At 45.5% G+C, this 20,769-nt stretch overlaps 1 long non-coding RNA gene across 1 annotated transcript; it reads right to left on the bottom strand.

Annotated features, from left to right (window-relative positions):
- Positions 1-12,996: 12,996 nt before the first annotated feature.
- LOC116441099 lies at positions 12,997-16,584 on the bottom strand. Its single transcript, XR_004238880.1, has 2 exons — positions 13,518-16,584; positions 12,997-13,163 (listed from the first exon to the last, which is right to left on the bottom strand). It is a non-coding gene; the product is annotated as an uncharacterized LOC116441099 (long non-coding RNA).
- Between the last annotated feature and the right edge of the window lie 4,185 nt (positions 16,585-20,769).

The following is a 20,769-nucleotide window of genomic DNA, read 5'->3' on the forward strand; positions in this document are numbered from 1 at the left end:
GGGACCCTGGACTTCAGTGCCTGTACCTCCACATGCATAGCCAGACCAGGGATGGCTGCTTTCAGTCATCTTGGGATGGATGCATTTGGGGCTGCTTCATTCTCTCGGGAAGCAACAATTCTGCTCAGTCAGGGGATTTGCAGGGACCAGCATCCCAGAGAAGTGGTTGGGATGGGGTTGGAGGGATCAGGGGAGCTTGTTGGCACCCTATCAGAGTGTGCATATGGTAATACAGGTGACAGTGCCTGGGGAACAGGGCATTTCCCCTCCCTACGACTGGGCCCTCTCGATAATGCCAGATACTGGGCAATGCTGGGTCACAGCTGTCCGTGCTGATTCCCAACATGACCCTGTTTCCCTGCTGAGTGCTTCTAAGCAAGCTCTGAGCAGCCAGCCAGGCACTGGGGACAATGCACAGCAAAACCTCTCCTAATTACAAGAGGACCCACAGGCAGAAGTTCCAGTACTGATAATGACAAAATAAAATTCAAGTAAAAAACCCAGTAACACTTTTTCAAAAGGGTATTTCTATTTTTCTCTTTGCTATTCGCAATGTAAAATACCAGTGCACAAAATTTTATGCCTATGAATATATCCTGAAGGAGTCATGTCAGTGACACGCAGTGTTACATGAAATCCAGCTAAACATAACACAACATTCAAGGCAGCAGTGTTTCTGGTGTCCCTTGATTCCATTTTTAAACCTCTCTTTTCTGTACTTAGGAAAAAGGATTCTTTCCTTTCCATATTACCCTGCAGTCTATGGACAGTCTCTGTACATGATTTACAGCAGTCTTGTGAAGTCTCTTGCAAGATTCATCTTTTCACAATCCTTTGTAACAATCTTTTACAATCTTATGTTCTTGCAGTCTTTCTTAAATGGATCAAGGCAGAATGTAAAAAAGTTAACAACAAAATTGTTACAGATTCTCTTTTGCAAGTTATTTGGGGAAGGGAAGCGATTCACCTTTAAAATGAGTGATGCTCCCAGTCTGGTGGAAGGCTTAAGCATCTGTGCAGTTCAAAGTATGGGAGGAAGCTACCTGCATTTAATGAAATTACTTGCCTTTTAAATTAAAGTGCTTAATAAGTTTCAAATGTCAGGTTTCATTTTTACATGTAGGTCTTGCCCTTGTCTAAAGTTAATTTCTATTTTAGGCTGTTAAAAGCATACATTGCAGATCAAAATAATAACCAAATAATCAGTTAGTCTCCTTAATGGGAACCTCTCCCCTCTCTTGCATGAGTAGTAATAGAATTCTTAAGGAAATCACACACTAGCATTAAAAATACAAGCTAATATTATCTCCAAGAAAGACTCCAACATGACCAAAGACAGAGGGTCCAAAAAACAGAGCATGTTAAGTGCTGAAAAACAGGACTGGTGAATATTTGCTTAAATGCCATTTGGATTCTCATTCCATGCTGTGTCTTCTGGATATTTCCTTAACGAAGTGAGCGTTGACTATTGTTGGAGTGGTTGGTTGCTCTTTGTAATGTCCTTATTCACATGAAACCCACAAATGTTTATGAGTTTGTGGTATTTCCTTGTTTACTGTTCTCTTTGACAAGTTTCACCTATCCAGAGAGAAACAGACAAGGTACTATGTGGTTTAGGTGATCAGCTCAATACTATGAGGGCTGAGTGGCAAATAGGAGACTGTCAAACCAAACAGCTCATAAATAAGGCACAAGATGAAAATCATGAGTCTAAACCACGACAGCCAAAAGTAAAAATATACCAAAACCTTAATGAATATGCTCAGTGCAGTTCCAGCTGGTCCATCAATCATCCACCAACAGAAGTGCTACAACCATGGCAAATAATATTTAAACAATAGTATTACTGTTGCTAGCTCTGTTGGGCATGACTGCTGTCGCACAGAGGAGGGTCAGGCAGGCATCTCCGCCCTGGTTTAGAGCATGGCAGAGATGCTCCACAGAGCCACCTCTCCCGTCTCAGGTCTTTGCTACATAAGCAGGAAAGTAGAGGATTCAGTTATTGCTGTGGATGCAGGCACAGTGGTTGAGCAAGGCATCTTTATTGCTGTCTCACTGTCCAGTTTCTAGTGGGCCAAAGAGCACAGTACAAAAGCTGTCATCCCACTTGGCTCTCATTGCTCTCATTTTTGGCATCAGTAGCTGAGGCCAAGGGCTGAATGAGTACAGGGGATGAATCCTGCTTTGAAAGCTTGCAGATCAGGACTGAGGCATGTCTGCTTTCTTGCATGCTCCTATTCTCTAGGTAACGAAGGAAATTATGATCCTGTAGGGCTAAGAGGACTCTTCTAACAATTCTGGCATTCTTGCTAATTGTTTGAGAAAGTGGTCAGGTATACAAACTATGCTTCAGGAAAAGGAACTTCTGGAGCAGATTGGTCTATCTCCTTGATTTCTTGTCCACAGGTAGTTTTTTGTTTGGGAAGATTTGCAGCAAACCCATGTCAGGTATTTTATTCTTTCTTTAGTTTGATTTGCAAGCTGTGCTTTGCCGTGCTTTGAAATCATCCATACAGTATGTAAACCTCTCCTTACATTTATAGTTGGGCCTATCTTATTCATTTCCCTTCCATGGCATTTCACCTGCAAACTTAAGGCTCTTGCCATCTGCCAAGAAACATCCTCAACTCCTCACTGGGCAACAGCGCATGCACACATGAGCAGCAGCTGCTCCTTTATGTGCCTGGAACAAGCAAAGCTTGGAAAGTCGGGAGAGCTGTGTCGTGCAGCCTGATGTATGCAGAACGGGGGTATTTGCTGCACAGCAAGCCAGCCATGTGCATGTTGGCCCTGCAAAATGGCAGAAGCCCTACGTGCCTCCTATGCCTGCCCACTTTACTCTGCCTTCCAGCTAGGGCAAGGCAGCCCAGCATGCATCAGGTCTCTGCTGTGCCCCTGGCCATCCTGCCTGAGGGAGGGAGGGAGGGAGGGGAGAAATCCTCTGCTCTGGCCCTGGTTCCTGAAGCAGAGGAGCCACCAGCCAAGAGCACAAGTAAAACAATTGAAATAAATCTTAAGGTTTCACTAGTTTGTTTGGGTTTTTTGTTGTTTTCTTTTTTCCCTTTCTACTGTGTAAGCTGTCTCTTGTTTTTGTTTTTCACAGGTTTGGCAAACATTTTGCTTTTACAGCTCAAGCTTTGCCCAGTCACAGAACTGCATATAGGCTTTGCTTAGCTTTTGTCTTGCATATTAAACAAGAATTAGGAAATAAAAGAGATATTATTAGGGTTTGGACTTTCTGATTTTGGAGTCAATAGGAGCTTTGTTCTTCACTTCTGGCAGAGGAGAAGGGAGAGCAGACTGCCTCCTGTTAACATTGTAACCCAGGAGTTTGCTCTTGAACCCCAAACCAGGTATGTGCCGCCCATCTGACCTCTTCCACAACCCTGCTTTCAGTCCCTAGCAAGAAAAACCTTTCTGTTAGGTTCCACAGAAGCAGGATAAGGTCCAGGATGCTTAAATCCTCAATACTTTCTGTTATTTCCTGACAATACCCAATTCATTGGTCCAAGATTTGAATACACATCTTCCTCGCACCATTTCACAAAAGGCTTGGACCCCAAGAATAGAAGAAACCACTGCAATACAACAAGGACATATAAATATGAATGTCAAACTGCCCTGTCAATGAAATGCTTTAAAATGCAGGGAGTGCCATGGTGCAGTGGGCCACAAAAACACAATGAAATGATAATGAGGACAAGCGGAGATGAAGACCACCCACCAGTAGTTTTATGACTGTGACTTGGAACGACAGTTCTCAGCGGGGCCATTGCGACTGGACGCCATTGTCATTTTTAGCACATGCTAAAGTAGCAATTGTGCACAGACATTTCAACTGTTGCCTCTGACAAACAGCAGCCAGACTATTTATGAACAACCCCCAACCCCATTCTTGTGTGTTTGGCTGTGTCTGTAGGTAGGAGAGAGTGGAAGACTGCTACTTTGTTCTGACAGGTTTTCCCATAGTCACTGTCTGCTACTCCTTGCATATGCTTAATTTTCTGCGGATTTACGCTGGCCCCTTCCTAGACAGCTCTCCAGCATTCATCTTCCTTACGCAAGCTTCTACCCCACTTATGCTGCAGTCTCCTTCATGCTGCATTGTGTTTACCCTCCTTTCCCAGACAAAAAACCAACATTCAGAATTAGGGTATCAGAGCAAACTTTTCTAGGGCGTGGTTGTGCACGTAAGACAAAACTTGGGTTTTGGAGGAACGAAGAAGATGAGGGAAAGACAAGGCATGAGTCTGTTCCTGATATGTTTGTTCACCCTGCCAGGGAGGTGCATGTGCTGGATCAGAGCACCTCCCAGGTGTCCTGGCGTAGGTTTCTGCCTCTCTATCCCCAAATGCTGCCACTCATTTTCTTGGCAACTCTCACCAACACCTCATCTCCAGTGCAGGGCACACGGGGTGCAAACAGGGTGCAGGAGAATTTTCTCCCACCCAGCTTCCATGCCAGAAACAGTTTGGCACAAGATTTAGGTAAGCAACAAGTCTTCAAAACAATGATCCAAATGCAAATCTTTTCTGTTTTGTAACTCTGCTAGAAAATTACCAAATCACATTCAAGAAATGCAGCCTTTTAGGTTTGTTCACTGTTTCATAAATATCTGCAGATTACACAGCACTCTACCAGCCTGCCTTTAAATTTTATTGTATTAAGAAACTCATCTGAAAAACAGTTGATAACTAATATATTCTTAATCCGTCACTCTTCAGATCCTGTCATAAAACGTGTAACTGAGAGAAGCTGTTCACATTAGCATGCCACCATATCAGGTCATCACTCCCAAAGCTTTCATTATGGGATGTTGCTGAAAGGTGCCATCTTCACAGCCAAGATGTGCCTAATTTATCCATTAGGCGTTCCTTCAGTAGTCATTTAAAGTGAGCATGATTGGGTTTTTTTAACTGTCTATGCTTTACCAAGAAGACAGCTATAGCATGGCTCAGAAAATAAGCACTCATGTTATTCTCGATGGGCTGTGCAGAAAAAAAATGTTTAATTTGCATGTGCATGATGGTAGAGGAAGCTGACTCAGAACAAGCTGCTGGTGCTTCTGGATGGTCAGAATTAAGGGACTGCTGGAGCACTGAAAGGTCTCCAGCATGGGCCAGGGAACACTGCATGTGTGGATGTTGTTCTAAGTGTTGTATAACCCCTTAAAAAAATGGGGATTTATGTATTCATCCCTGAAGGAAGGGATTAAAAGAAAAGGAGCTAGAGAGGAAGAAGGAGGGGAAGAGTAATCCACAGCTTTATACAGAAATACACAGCTGAAGGTACAAGGAGACAAGGCACAGCATCCCCAGCTTATTAACAACTGTGGAGAACATTGCACATTCAGGTGTGCTTTTATCTTACCAGAGCTTTGGGAGGAGGCCTGAGACACCTCACTGAGACACACGTTAGGTAACCCACAAAGGCAATGAACAGATAGACTGGAGGGCAGCAATTTCATTAGACAGTTCAATAAGCCTTGGATAAGAGAGTCTCCTGGAGCTATCTGTCACTTTGTGTCCATCTTGAAAAGCGGGGTCCATCACTGTCACAAAAGCACAGATATGGAGCAGACAGCCAACTTCCCTGGCTCAGAAAGCTTCCTATCAAAATCTTCATGAGATGGATAATCACAAAATACATAGTGGGAGCTGAGGGGAGCAAGAGTTCCTGGATCATATCATAGGCAGGTGGTGACCGTGGCTCTGCAGGACACATGTGCTCTGGCTCTGTGACTCCTCTGCACAGCTTCTGTGCTGGGCCAGCAGCTCAGGGCTGGCAGCAGAGCTCTTGAGGCAGAGGACTGTCTGTGTAATCCAGACTTCTGCTTTTAGAAGTAAGAGAGCCAGAAAGGCCTGCACCATGGAGTTATAAAGAGTGACTGCATGCCCAACCCAATCCCATCCCCTTATGGAGCAGAGGGATCCCTGGACAGCAAATATTGTCTTCTGTCTGGGCACCTCATTCTTATCTCAGCTTTCCAATGCACAAGGTAGGAAGGCAATGTCCAGTAATTCTCTGCCATGAATGAAATTCTGGTTTATAGATACTGGGTAGGAAACTCAGCCTTTCACTGCAACACAGCTGTGCAGCTAAAAAGCCACTGGATATACAATGGCTGTAGGAGTGATTGAGAATACTGCAGGAAACTGGAATTTTCCCTTGCTCTTGGTCCCTGAACTCACTCCTTGCACTACCCCATGACTTCTCTGAAATTTTAGTTTCATGAGTACTTTGGTTTGCAGTGGAAATCTAGTGCAGGTAAATAGCAGTCATCTTTCCACACCTCATGGGATGTTTGATGTTGTGTAGAAACAAGGGTCACCTTACAGAAAGTTCAGCAGAAGAGGCTTGGCAATAGCACTGACATTCTTTGCCAGGCATGAATCCTCAGACTGATGTTTCCAGATCTCAGAGCCTCTGCTTCCTTTTCAGCCTGGTTAGTTAAAAGCTTCTCTGTGGTGCTAGCCTAAGTGGGATCTCAGAAGCTCTCAAATATGCATCGAGACACCCAGCAAGACCTCGTGGTGTGGGCTGTCAGCTTTCATCATTTGACAGATTTCCCAGTTGAGGCACGTGTTGGTGAAGTGGCATATCCAAGAGTGCTCAGGAAAATTTTTGGTAGAACTGAGAAAGGAAGTCAGTAACTTTGGCTTGAAGTTCTCTGCCATAACCCTTACTCCTTCCCCTTCATCCCTGCTCCCTGAATGCCCATTCTTCTTAATACCTCAACACAGAGATTAAATAGGCCTTATGAAGAAGAGGACATGTGGTTGGAAAACACTGTATGTTTAAATTCAGCATAGCTGTGAGAACAGGCAACAAGAAATGGGATTACAAAGAGTCAAGCAAGTTCACACATGTTAGTTATGTCCAAAGAGAGTTGCTCTCCTTTGTTGCAGTGTGCTTCACTCATCTGTGCAGCTGTGCATCTGGCCTTTTGTTTCTCCACCTATTCTCATAGGTGACTGTTGTAGTGAGGAATGACAGAGCAGACAGGGGAGCTGACAGGCAGAAACCTCCCAGATTGGGTGAAGCATGGGACTCACATGAATAAGGCACTTGAAGCAAAGGAATCTGGAAAAGATACTCAGATATATACAAAACCATAAATACTATGAGCAACGCTATCATTATGTCAGTTTTGCTTTCCAGCAGACCTCTGTATGCATTCAGCCTCACACTGGACTCTCTAGCAAATCTCTCCTGTTTATTCTGTCTGTGTTCAGATGCTGTAGTGGAGACTACACGGTCGCTCCGTTGAAGCACATGATCACCAGTGTATAGCTGGTCCCTCCTCTGGACTGTGCTGAGCTTCCCTGAGTCCAGCACAGCTTGTTCACTGTGCCAAACACAGACCAAGTCACCTAGAGCAGCATTTTTCAAACTCTGTCTGATTTTTAAATGGTGGGTTTGATACTTTGTAGGGGAGATTGAAGCCTGGCTGCCAAGAAGTGTTTATTCTTGTGTTCTTGCCTAATCATTGTCACAGATGATTCAGCAAGAGCAGAACTGCCACTCTGCCTGAAAAAAATCTGCTGGGTCTTGTTCCTGTTCATTTTGGAGTAGAAATGAACAAAAATACATAAAGAGCCATCCTTGTGTTCCCAGAGGATAATTTTCTGTATTTTGAGGGAGGAATATTGGGCTAAAATTAGAGAAACTGCACAGGTAGAAACATTATTAACATAATTAATGGCTTATGTAAACCAGGAAGAATGTTTTCTGGGAGATGTTTTGCTGTCTGCAAAAACCCAGAGACCTAACACTGTTTAGCCAATTTCCCCTGCCATGAGGAGGTCAACAGTCATGTACCTTCTGTGTTGGACACTGTCAAGCCTTGTTTACTGTCATAGAAGGTCCCAGGAGAAAGCTGGTGAGTTTTTGGCAGTTTGTGGCAGAGGAGAGAGCTACAGCTGCAGAGCAGTTGTTGTCATAACACCTATTCATCATTATCCCTCCCATCATGAATCACCTACTGATAACCAACCCCTCTTTGTTTACATTCATCACATCTAGAAAGCCGGCGCTTGCTTCCAGGAACCACATCTCTACCTGGGAAATCTCTGGCTGCTTTTGTGCCAGTATTTCTCTCCCAAACCCAGAATATTCTCGAAATCTCCCTGCTGAGAGAACAGGGACAGCTTTTCAAATGTTTTGTTCACTTCCACTTAAAATTCAACCGGAGTATCTAAATTAGGAATGCTGCTATATTCCAGCTCAGAGAGCTGCAGTGCTCTGTTACAAAGAGGGGTTCCGTCTCCTCCTCATCATCCAGAACCCTGTCTTTCTGGATCGTCTGGTCCATTTGCCTAGGTGGAAAGCTCAGTAGGGGGCCCATGTTGTACCCTTCCTTCTGTGTCTGGTACAGCATGGAGCACCATGTCAGCGATGCACTAATACACAAGAATAATCAGCTCATCAAATCAGCTTCATTAGTTGGAGCTCGAGAGCACAGCTCTGCTGCCCAGCCCTGCAGACACGCAGCCTGCCTCACCACTCCATCTGCTGCAGCCGAGCAGGAGGGGTCTGCCCATTCGGCTGTTCACACAGAAGTGCAAAAGCCCGGGACACTGGGGGTACTTTCGAGCATGTGCCATGTTCCTGCCTGACACATGTCACCAGGGGACCACTGCTCCTCCCCTGTCTCTTGTATAGAAGACCAAATCCAAGTCCAGAGTGCCAGCAATGAAGCCGCTAGAGCGAGGTTTTAGGCCACTAACGATTTTCCCGGGTTTTGGGGGGAGGGGAGTGGAGTCTGGTCCAAGAGGTCTGCCTAACATCCCTCTCGCAACGCGGACTCCTGGAGGCCACCCCACGCTGCTGGTGGGTGGCTGTGCAGTGGGGACCCTCTCTGTGTGACGGGAGAGGCGAGAGGTGGCAGTGCAGAGGCTGCTGGAAGGTGGCTCATCACCGCAGCAGGCTCAGGGCTCTGCGGTCCCTGTATGCTGATAGCAGAGGAGCAGGACATCAGCAGGTCACGAGTTTCACAGATTTGTTCACTGCTTGGAATTTCTGAGTGAGAGTATTTATGGATAGCTCTGGAGTTATTTTTACGGGAATGGCTCTGTAACTAAGCACTTCAGAAAAAAATCAGGCCACCATGTAGATGAAAAGGCAGGTGGAGGGGGCTTCTCTTGAGTGTATCCAGCTTGGAAAGGGATGGGTATAAGCCCCTAGCAGGCGCTTGCTATGAAAACCCCTAGGGCTGGTTATCTTCACAAATGCTCTTCCTCAAACAATGATGAATAATAAACACATGTGTAAATCTCTGGTATTGCCAAGGGCCTGTGCAGAAGTATCTGTTGCTTACACTGAAGTTCTCTCTCTCTTTCTTTCTGTGTATTTTTAGCATGGATGGAGATATAGTCTCAGAAAATGTAATGACATGTGACATGCAGGATTCATATGTATCTAGGCAGTATGGGAATGTACCATGTAGGAGGAGATGTAACATACTGCTTGGCTTCTAATACCCATTACTTAAGCACAATAAGGCGCCTTATGGAAGCAGATAAGGGGGCTCCCCATTGCGCCTAAGCATTAGAAGACATATGTTTATCCCATACCTGTATTCTCTCTTTGCTTTATATCATTACATTTAAGTTACTTCATGCAATATTGACTGACCATTCATACTGGCTTGTCAAAAATGCTCTAGGCATTCACCTTTAGAAGATGGTCAGTTTTCACAAGAAAACAACTATCAGCTTGATTCCGCCTCTCCCATGCCATCAACAAATATCTGCTAATGAGTCCAGCCTGATACCAATGCAATGCTATGGCAAATCATCTAATGTTCAAGAGAATTTCTCTGCTGATTTTAAGAGAGTCAAAAGGCAATGTTCTGTCCTGGAGTTACCTCTATAACTTTAACAAGATGAGACAGTGAAGTTTTGCCTTGTAAATGGTTCCAACAAAATGGGTTTTTTTCCAAAAAATAGCATGTTTAAGGAAGCATTTAATGTCCACAGTATCTCTGCCACTGAGAGGAAGTGTCTCAAACAGAAGGGATCAGCCTCTTCCCTCCCTTGTTTTCACATTGCAACCTAGTTTTAACAGGAGCTGTAGTCTGCAAATGGATACAGAAAAGGACTGCTAAATGATCTTAATATCATAGTTCAAGCAGAACTGCCTATTTTCCTAACTAAGGTTTGAATTGCATTGTAAAGATAGACACTGGAACGGTTGACAGCTTTAACAAGAAAACTGTGACTGCAATCCTAGTGCAAACCATACATCTTGTGAGATCAAGTGGAATGCTCTGTACAGATGCCAAAAAGGAGCTGAATGTTTAAAGCCTGGGGTTTTTTTTATTAGTAGTTAATGGTGTATATTTAGCACTGAAAAGATCATTTGACAGCACATCAGTCTTGCCAGATACATGAGTAAAAGGAAACTCAAAAACCCCACATTTTTGTGGGGTCTTTTTCGTCTGAAATTTTAGGAGGAAACAACCTACCGACTGCGAACTCTGCTGAACTAGATGGAAAGAGTGCCATTGATTTCCATGGACTTTAGATCAACCATAAGGAGGGGAAGCAAAATGCAAGCTAGGATGTTTCCTTGGTTATTTGCCTGTCCTTTTAAATGCTATATGTGACATTTTAAAGTTCAGGTGTTAAAAAAGGAATGATAGCTTCATGAAGGGTTTGTCAGTGAACTGCAGAGTTTAGAAGGCTGTTAAAAATATGAATATAAATGTCTCTGTGCATACACACTACAGGGACAGAATTTAATTTAGCTGGAGCTGGTGGTACCTGACACTTTCTGCTATGAGAGCCTGTTTTCAGTTTTCTATAACTTTGCCAAGTTTTAACCATTCAGTGTCTACATCACACTGAATATTTTGCATCTCTTGATTCCACCAGCAAGGTGATGAAAAGCTACCCAGTACTGCAGAATGGAGAAGGCAATCAGGGGATCTGGCCACACAGGAGAGGGAGTAAGTGACAGCAGGAGAAGCATGCACATGGACAAAGGAGGGGACAAAGTGAAATGGAAGGTAAATCAGATGGGGGCAGCCAGACATAAGAGAGAGTGATGGGATGGGGTTAAGGGCTAGGCCAGCAGGAGAGGCAGCCTGGGAGAAAAACACAGGAAAGGTTGAGGAATAAAAGACCCCCAAAGCAATCTGAGCAGTAAATCCTTGAATCATGCATTCATCTTCTTTAGGTTTTTGGGTTTTTTTCTTTTTCCCCCAGGCTAAAGAAAATGATTTATGCAGCACCAAGCATAAGGGGGCCCCATTCTCCACTGGCTGGTAAGCACTGCTGTGAGGAACACAACGGCAGCAACAGCAAAGGCAGGAGAAGCCTGTTGTTTCAAAAGCCCTGGGAATGACTCACTGGTCAGACTGCTCCCAAGAAGAAGAGTTGCTTATTGCAACTGTTTGCTTTCTTTTCCTGTCGAGATTGCAGTTTTTATATTCATTTTCCAAGCACTAGGAAGAGGCTATGGGACTACAGAAGTAGGCAGAAAAGCTGAGAAGGGGAGAGCAAGTGCAGGGAGTTATGAACAAAGGCACACAGTGAGGAGGGAGACAAAGCACAGATGAGGATGAGAGCAAGTGAGGAGATGCAGAGAGGGGAAGAACCACCAGATGGGGGCCAAAAGGCAGATAACAAAACCTCTCAGCATTTCTAACTCTCCCCCAATGTACATGTATGTTCCTTGTGCAAACACTTCTTCCCAGAGGTGCTTTATCTTCCAGGTACAGGGATGGATGCAGACTCAGTAGGAAGTACAGCTGGAGAAGTAGATGATTAGACATTGGTATGTCAAAAGGTGTTCTCTGGTACACCACACCAGTAGAAATGCTTGAGGAAAGTCCCAGCTCCTGTGTTCTCTCACTCTCTACCTGCTAGGTTTACAGCCTGATGTCCAGAAAGGCAGCACACATTTCCTTGTTCTCTGATCCTGGGACCAGAAGCCAGCCCCAGCTGAGGCATGGTAAAAGTTTCCCATGTTGAGATCCACTGGCACATTACGTATCACATCATTTTTGTGGAGCTGTTTACATGAGGTCCCACTAACATGCACTCTCATTCTTGAAAAACCTGTGCCTGTGTGTGTCCCTGATCCACAGATTAATGCTGAGATTATGCTTGTGGTAGCTGCTGTGTTGCACTGCTGCCGGGAGACAGCATGTAGGCAAGGAGGTGTCCCTCTTGCTCCACCTGCACGTACCCATTGCAGGCATTTCTGTAAGGGAGGTTATTTTGGAAGTGCAAAGAATAGCACAATTCCAGTACAAATGTCTCCAGGAGATGTTGCTCTTCCCGCATCTCTTCCAAAGGGGAAAAAAAAAAACCGGAAAAGGTAGCTTCTACAGATGAATTCTCTTAACAAATGAAGCCTTCTCATAGCATGAATTTTGCACATAGGGTGCAACAAGTTTTTGGGCATGTCCCTGTTCATAGCTACCTGGCAAGGAATTTGGGCAAAAAAGAGAAACGTGAGAATGCTACACTGGATTTGCCAGTAAATGGATTATTTGGAGTTTTGGCTAATCACTTTCCGTGATGGATGTCACCCAGTCTTAATGGCATTGCCTCTGTGCATGCCACAATATAGAAAAAAAACTATTTTGTTGTATTTTTTCCTGTTTCACACACATTCCCTAAACATTTGATGGGTCTTGGAATGTGAGGGTTTTCCAAATGGCTGCAGAAGCCCTTCTGATGCTAATTTATCCAAGTGAATATTTACTTCCTATCAACGTCACCATCCCCCTGATAGATGCAATCACCTGTGGCAGTTAGGCTGCTTTGCAGGACAGGACCCTAAGTGACGACTGAGAGGAGAACATAAGGATGCATGAGTGGAGCGTGGCAAGGAGGCCAAGCCAAGCAGGGTGACTGCTGTGGTTTAAACACCCCCCAGTTGTAAAGCGGTTATGGCTTCTCCTGTTGTCTCACTCCTTCTTTTACGGACAGTCTGGTGACTACAACCAACACCACGGGAAGTAAATAAGGTCCAAAACACCAGCAGAGGGAATCAGTAGTTTTTATTCACTAAAGTATGTGTTGTTTAAAAAAAAAAAGAAAAAAAATTAAAAAGCAAGCTGTAGTCACACAGCTGTAGTCTGGTCTCCCACGTTTCAGCTGTTCCCTCTGTCCACAGGCAGAAGCAATGCGTCACTTTCTGAATTGTTTCTTTAAAGAAAAAACAACAACCCAAATCAGTTAATCAACAGCAGCAGTGCTGCCGACTGGGAACGGTCGGCTCTGCTACAGCCAGGAAGCACAGCATGGCCCCTAGGCATGGCCGCAGGTAGGAGCTGCGAAGCTCGGGGCTCTACAGAGCACGCAGTGTCCCCTGCAGGCCCGGAGGGAGGGTCTGTCCTGCCCAGCCAGCACCCGGCGCAGGTCTGCTCTGCTGGATTCAGGAGAGGCGCAGAGCAGGCTGCGGGGCCCCGGCGCCACAGCCCGGCCACGGACAGGGCAGGAAAATGCTGCGTTCCCCGGCAAGACGCACAGGATTTCCTGCAGCGGGTCAAGAAAACATACCTTCCCATTGTCCCCGCCATGTCACGGGGAGTCCTTGTGCTCCGCTGGGGACAATGTCAACTCCTACCCTGGCAACCAAGGAAAACAAGGACGGTTGTTTGGCATTTTACGCGAAGCTGCCGCCCGCCTCCCTCACCAGACAGGCCTGGCACTGGGAGGGACGGCGGCCCTCACGGCCACTAACGAGCCTCCCTCCCTGGCCGTTGGTTGGCCCCTGAGGTGGAAAATCTGTGGCAGCCCCAGGGAAAAAAATCTCAAGACAAACAACTGTTTGTGGGGGAGGCGGCGAGGAGCGGACACCATCCAGCCCTTCGGAGGACGGTGCTGATTCCAGCCCTCGGCCAGGAGCTGGGCTGGGCAGCCAGCGAGAGCCTGTGCAATGTTTCGGCCGGAGCTGTGCCCAGCTGTGCCCAGAGGAACGTCCACTCGGGAAGGGCTGTCCCAGAGGCACAGGGCTAGCGCAGGAGCCCATGTCGCACCCTGCAGCATGTCTGGGGCCGGGCTCAGCGCCCACTCTTCCATCAGCCCCGGTAAACTGCAGGGTGGGCTTCCTACTGCCCTGTCCTGGTGTTCAGTGTATTCACTGTTACTGTTGCCCTTTTCCTCCGCTAAAAAATCACTTCATCGTTCAAACATCAGTCACAGAGAGGAAACGGCAGTCTTATGTTCATGCAAAGCCAAGGGAGTCAGTCTTTTAATGGGCGCTGAAGGCACAGAAACGCGACGTGCCGTACTGGGCGCCCGGGAGGCGGCACAGCCCTCGCCAGCACACGTCCCCCGGGCACTCCGAGTCCCGGCCCCGTCACTGCAGCCTGGGTCCTGACCGCCTCAGAGCCCCGTGAGCAGAGGTCAGGCAAGGCTCAGCTTTGATACTGCTGGGCTGGCACATCTCCAGGGATAAAGGCATTATTTGCTTCCTATAATGCTTTCGTGAACCTGCGTTTGCTTTTTGTTGTAACACCAAGCCAGCAAGTGCAGGATGAGACAGAGTGCCCTGGAAGGCAGTGGTAAGGATTATAAGAAACTGAGCATTTTACTAGAACTTAAAGAAAAGAAATTATCACTCTGATCCTTTAAAATAAGGTAATCTTAAAGTACACATGGAAAAAGTATAAATCAGCTTAGTGTTAACAGCGACATGGATACACACAACCCAGAGGTAAAGTAGGACTTTACCTCTGGGCTCAAGAAGGTGTTTCAGTTTCTTGCAAAATACAGATTTTCCCTCTGTCCTATGTTTCAGTGCCCCCTAGAATACAAGAACTGTTGTTTGACTACTAGTTATTTGCTCGAGTAAGGATCACTAATAGAATCCAGCATAGAGTGAAAATATTAATCTTTCACCAGAAAGGTGAAAATACTTAAAATAAAACCCTAGAGACAGAAGCATATATAGGCCAGGCTCCTAGGCTTCAGAAGTGCCCCTGCCACTAAACCAGGTGCAGACCCAAACTGCCATGAAATAGAGCTGTGTCCAGAGCCAGTGTTACTGTTTGGCAAGATCCACAGAGGGTATCATGTAGAAGGCTGCCCATTCAGAGAAGGGAAGAAAGACATATATAAAGAGATATATAAAGAAATTTTACTGTTAGATTAAAAAACCCCAAACAGTAGAAGAATGTTTGTCCAGGAAGGGGGAACATGTGTCTTTAAATTTATCATAGATAAATGGGCAGAGGGAATAGCAGCCAAGATTTCCTTATCTGAAAGGCTGAAGCTAATACTGTCATCTGTGGTTAAGACCCATTTGTCAAACCGGGTATGCTGAGAATAAGGAAAATCAAGTCTCCCTTCCCTTTTTAATTTGACTTAATCAGCCATTATTCCCCTTACCAAAATAAAGGCATTTTCAATTGCAGGACACATTTCTGTGCCCTTACTTTTACTAATGTGTATACATAGCTCTGCATGCAGGGACAGCAAAAGCCAAACAAATGTGCTGCAAAAACAAGATGCTCCACTACACTCACCTCCTTCCTTGGGAGAGGAGGACAGAACAAACAACACGTGGCAGATGTTAGCCACACAGTTCAGTGCCCTACTGGGAGGCATGCAAATACTATCGTGATACACAGGCTGGAAGAAGCTACATAGGAGAAAACAGGGCACTTGTTGTATATATGTCAGATTTGCCCCTCCATAGCTAGGAGGAGGCATGCACTCATAGCACGGCACAGAGTACATAATGCAATTATAATTGGGTGCAATATGTTCACAGCGCTTAAAAAAACGCTGTCTTAAAAAACTGAGTGCCACGTTCAGATGGCTTAAATTCCCCAAGAGCCCCTGTGCCTACTGCTTCCTACTGGCTGCTTCTGGTCCTTCAGCGGTGCCCAGCCAAGAGGAAACTTCAGGGCACAGATGGAGTTCAGGCTAGACAGTCCATAACCTTCACTGGATCCTGCTGGCATCCTGTGGTGCGAAACCTGCATCCCAGAATTACTTGGAGCAGTTGTCCTCCCAAACCCGATGAGCACACTTGCTTAAAATAGTCACTTGCAAAGGTGTGGCAGGGCCAGCCTTGGGGCTCGCAGAATCGCTGAGGGGGATTGTGAGCCTCAGAATATCCTTGTAATTCATCTGTAATGTTAAACTTTAAATAACTGTCTTCCTCTTTCATTCCTTTCTACCTCGGCTAAGAAATGCGACACGCACTGTGTAAAGGGACTGTCACCAGCTGTTAATAAGAAAGCAGCTTTAGCTTCTCTCCGCTTCTCTTGTTCACACGTAGACAGTGTTGGAAATCAGTGAAAACGGGTGTAGCCCCTCTGCTACCACTACCACCACCTCCCACAAAGAGAGCAAGTGAGAAAGGGAAGAGGAAAGGTTGAAGAAACGGGCTGACCTACTTAGGTACTGCGAAGGACGAGCATGCAGGCTCTGAGTGCTGGGATGGCTGCGCGCGTTTGTTCTGGGCACCTACTGTTACCCTGGCATCCCTCCAAACAAATGGCTTTACACCCAATTCCAAAACAGCTCCTTCCTCCTCCTCTTCAAAATATGCCCTCCCCACCGTGCATGCTCTCCCTGTGATCCTTGCCGCCTTGGTTTTAAAACGGCCGCTTCCCTGAGCAGGCAGCCAGCCCCTGTCTTCTCACCCACCTGTTAATACCTGGCCTCCTGTTTGTCACATGGCAGCTCTGGGCTCTGGACCAGGAACCCTCCCTTGCTCCTGTGCCGCAGCCACTGCTTCCGGCATGGGCCACCTGTCCCTCCTGTCTCAGCTGAGAAAGGACAGGACCTAACTGCAGGGTAGGTGGCTGTCAGTGAGCAGACCCGGCTTGCAAGGAGTGGTTTCCAGAAGCAGGAAGGAGAGAGGAGGCAGGTCTCCTTGCTCTCAGGAGCCCTGACTCAGACCCCTTCCCGTGTATTGCATGCCGCCCCCTCTGCTCCACTGGCTCTGAGCCCCTGAGTGGCATCACTCGAACCCTGTGAGTTAGCCAGCCTGAAAATTATACCCACTGGGATCTGGCCAGTTTGCAAAGCCTAATATCAGTGACTGCAAGGTGGGATCAACGCATTCAGGCGACACAAGGATTGCATTATAAACCCTTTTGGATTTAGATGGCAAATGATCCTTTTGCTCTTCAGACAGTATTTCTGGCAATTCAGAGCACTCACAATTGCTTGTCAGAACAACCAAAAGTGCTTCCCTGGCAGCACGGCATATCTTACTGAGAGACTGGAAGAACCTTCTTTGGTTTCTATATAAAACACACTTATGACTCATATAGGACTCAGAAATTGTCTTAGTTAGAGATAAATGGGAAGATACACTGCAGATCTGGAGAATGATGCTTGAGTCACAAAGCTGGAACCGTGATCAGAAGGCAAAATTCCCCAAAGTTTAGGGTCTTAGGGAGACAAAGAGGGGTTTGTTTGCATTTGCACACAAGTATTTGGCATTTCTTCTTTGTTTTTTCCTTCTCACTTTCTCACTGGATGTGTTCTGGAGTATGAGAGGTCTTGTAATTCCTTTTGTCTACTCCAGCTACCACCCTTTGTCTTGCATCACATCTGTGATGTCTCAGAAGCAATTAAAAGCAGTTCCACTGAGTTCCACAATGCCATATCAGCTTCAGTCCTTTACCAAAGAGTACGTAACAACATTATACAAACCACAGTGAAAGATCATTACTAAGGGTGACAAAATCAAGCACTGAAGATCTAGAAAAAGCCACTACCAAGCTGACTTTTGGAGTTGCAGTTTGGCCCCTCTGTGTGTACACACGTTGCAGCAGTCTTTAATTACATGAGCATAATCCTGCACTGTTTGTCCCACAGAACCCCTGCCTCATCCAGCTCATGGAGCAGGTGGTGCTCAATTAACAAGCAGCTATTTATACTGGGTCTGTGCTCAGTACAAGACCCCATGCCATGTTCACTGAACACTGTTCAGACCCCAGTGAGAAGATGGAGCGATTTACTTTCCTGAAGGCTCTGCTGTCCTATGAAGACAGGCTGAGGAGTTGGGTCTCTTCAGCCTGGGGAAGAGAAGGCCCAGGGAGACCTTATAGCAGCCTTCCAGTACCTACAAGAAAGTTGGAGTGAAACTTTTTACAAGGGCATGTAATGATAGGATTAGGGAGAATGGCTTTAAACTGAGAGTAGGTTTAGATCAGATATTAGGAAGAAAATCTTTACTCTGAGGGTGATAAGGCACTGAAACAGGTTGCCCAAAGAGGTTGTGGATGCCTCACTCTGGAAGTGTTCAAGGCCAGGTGGGACAGTGCCACTGTGGTCTAGTGGTCTAGTGGAAAGTGTCCGTGCCCATGGCAGAGGGTTTGGAGCTAAGTGATCTTTAAGGTCCTTTCCAACCCAAACCATTCTGTGATTCTGGTGTGCTTACCAATGTTGTATCAGTGGGCTTCATTTCCATAATACCTTTTGGAGATGAGTAGGTAGAATTATTCCCATTTATAGATGGGGGATTATACAGGGGGATGAGAGGGGTCCAGTTCTTCAAAGTGACCCTTGTGAGGTTCCTGGTCTTTCTGTGCTCCACACACAGGCTCCCACCAGCAAGTGGAAGCTTGGTATTTCTACACAAAAGACTGTGGTAGGCACTTCTATCATCTATTCACTGTGGAAAATTTGCTTTCAATGATTTGCCTTATATAATATAGGATCTTCTGGAGCTTTCTGGGATTTCCTTCATATACAAATATTTGCCAAAAATAGTAATGACAGAGATTCTCTCAGCAAATTTTTTACAACTTTTGCATTATAGTTTCCAGAACAGCTTATTTTAAAATATTAATCCCTCTAGGAGTCATTTAATATACCCTTCAGTTATTTGTAGATTGAAAAGGACTTTCATATCTTCATTTGATACTGATACGTTGCCGTATTCTTTTCCAAGTAGAATGAAAATATGCATTGTTTCTGCATCATTAACAAGGTTGGCATTCCCTTCTTCTCCAATAATAGGCTGATGCAAATTTCTTTTTCTTCTACTATATTAAATAAAATGTTCTTGACCTTCTCAGTCTCCTGTTTCCCCTGCTCTTTGAACCTACTTTGTTATTGGTAGAATTTGTTAGGTTATAGTACTGCTTGTTTTGTCTCTCTTGCCCCTCCATTTGCATTTTTTCCCTGAAGAGATGACTCCTCTCTGCTTTGCAAACAGAGTGAGTTGTCAGGCAAATCTGCCTTCTTTTGCTTAATTGTGAAAGCTTGACCACTTGACCATATAATGACCTCAGTATTCTTACACACCCTTCTTGGTGTCTTTGCAAATTTTTACTCCTACCTTTCTCACATTTCTTATCACCCTGAGGTATTAGCTCTTCTCAAATGTCAAATACAAGTACTACTGGAGATACTGTCTCTGGTGTAGTGGGTGCATTCAGGTCATGAAAAATGTTCCCAAGCAACCACCGACTTCCATTCCATTCATCTACACATACCATAAGGAAATCCAAACTGGAATTCGCTCATGCTGGCTGCCATGTCTCTCATGTCAAGGAAGTCTCATCAACAGTGCTCTCCTGAGAACACAGTTCTTCAAAATGGAAATCCATTGGGAAAACCCATAACAATACAGTTCTTTCCAGATGCTGTAAGAAAGTCACTAAGAAGTGCCCTTTGCTGCTTGTGGTTGGTCTGCCCCTCTGTAACTGCTTTACCAAATTTGTTTTCCTTCCTTGGTTGTGTTCTCCACTTCCACTAGTCTCACCATTGCCAAAGACCCAGCCTTCCTTGTGCCTCAGAAACACAGGTGATCCCATTGTCTGTCCACAATTTGTCTCCAGTGCTTGCTCACTTCCATACTTTGTTCCTTCCTGCCCCTGGCTCCCGTTCCCAGCGTACTTGTTCAGCTAATCCCAACCCTAGTTGTTCTTGCTCTCCTGGCTCTGTAGGTCAACAGATCCCTTGTTTCAGTCTTTCCATTCCTTTTGCCGTCTTCATTCCAGTTGCTGTCTCCTCTGCATTTGAAGCCTCCTGTTTAAACAAAACCTACCAGGAGTGTCACTGAGGCAATAAGTTGACTAAGCAGAAAGTACTCAAGGTTTTGTCATTTGCAGTCCCAGTTCCCTGGTTAACTGCATCAGAGACCTCAGCAGAGCCTCTGCCCACCCCTCTGGAAGCCAGTCAAGTGGTAACCTGATGAAAACCCATCCACCTAGAAGAAGTTGGACACATTTGCAGATCCACCAGCTTAAACATAACGTAGGGTTGTTATATGGATAAAGTCCTGTACACCACAGATATGGCCCCTCTCCTCAGTGCTGGCTCTAACTCAGCCTAGAACAGCTATTACAGGAAAAAACTGGCTTCTGTTCCTGTACTGCTGGCCTCAGGCACGCTCTGCTATTTCATGGAGAGGTACATGTTCAGCCTCTATTGTCTCTTGGAGATAATGATGAGATGGAACGTGCGCCATGACAGTGGCATTCTTGAGGGCTTTGTCTGTTAACATCTAGAGAGACTCCACTGAGCAGCTATGAAGAAAGATTTTTGGTTTTCTCTCAAAAGTGTGTGTTGGTCAAATTAGGTGGATTTTTCAGAAATGATAAAGGCATATCCCTGAAGTCAAGGCCAAACCCCTGCCAGATTTCAAGCCCTGCTTCGAAGCATGGGAATGATGCAATGGTTCCAAGAAAAAGTTGCCAGAACATTTAAATTTGGGCAAAACAACATATTTTCCCAAACCTCGTTCTTGGAAAAGCCAAAGCTGATGGATCAGAAATTTTCCCAAAAAAATAAATCAATCAACCTGAACAGTATGGCAAATTTAACTTCAAATCAT

This window comes from Corvus moneduloides, chromosome 3 (genome assembly GCF_009650955.1).
Source record: "Corvus moneduloides isolate bCorMon1 chromosome 3, bCorMon1.pri, whole genome shotgun sequence".
In the NCBI taxonomy this organism is placed as follows: Eukaryota; Metazoa; Chordata; class Aves; order Passeriformes; family Corvidae; genus Corvus; species Corvus moneduloides.